The sequence below is a fragment of the Elephantulus edwardii genome, unplaced genomic scaffold, assembly GCF_000299155.1.
Source record: "Elephantulus edwardii isolate Elephantulus edwardi_28Jun2011 unplaced genomic scaffold, EleEdw1.0 scaffold00031, whole genome shotgun sequence".
Taxonomy (NCBI): domain Eukaryota; kingdom Metazoa; phylum Chordata; class Mammalia; order Macroscelidea; family Macroscelididae; genus Elephantulus; species Elephantulus edwardii.
The window spans coordinates 6,406,337-6,406,871 of record NW_006399781.1 but is presented as its reverse complement, the minus strand read 5'-3'; positions in this window follow the sequence as shown (position 1 = coordinate 6,406,871).

The window sequence follows — 535 nt, the reverse complement described above, 5'->3', positions numbered from 1 at the left end:
CACTATAATGGGAGTGTAAGGGCTAGAACCAATGAGACAGAGGAGACAGACACTTATGCCCAGTCAAACATGAATCATCAGAACCAGGAAACAGCTTTCAGTTCTGATATGCATGTTAAAGGTTAGCTGTTCCCCCCCTCATCAACCTAATTAATGCTTTAGGTACATGAGTGACATCAAAGAATAGTGGACTAGAAAAAGAACCGCCCACCAAACTTTGAACTCTCCCTGACCCAGACTCCAGCCCCAAGACACACCCTGACCTACCAGGAAGCTTCATGTAGAACCTCACCTCATTGGCTTTCTGACTCCTCCATTGCAACCTCTCGTGGTGAGGAAGGCCTGCACCTTCCTTTGGGTTGTATATTTCTTAAGAAACCTGCCTTTGCCTTTGACTACCACTTCAGTCTCTGCATTTCTTTGCCCTTCCTTCTAACCTAGTGCTCCCACAAGGCCTGGGCTTGCATCAGAACTGTTTTGAGCCAGAGCAGCCATGCCCCTTCTAAAGTCCCCCATTCTGTACACTGTGCTACCC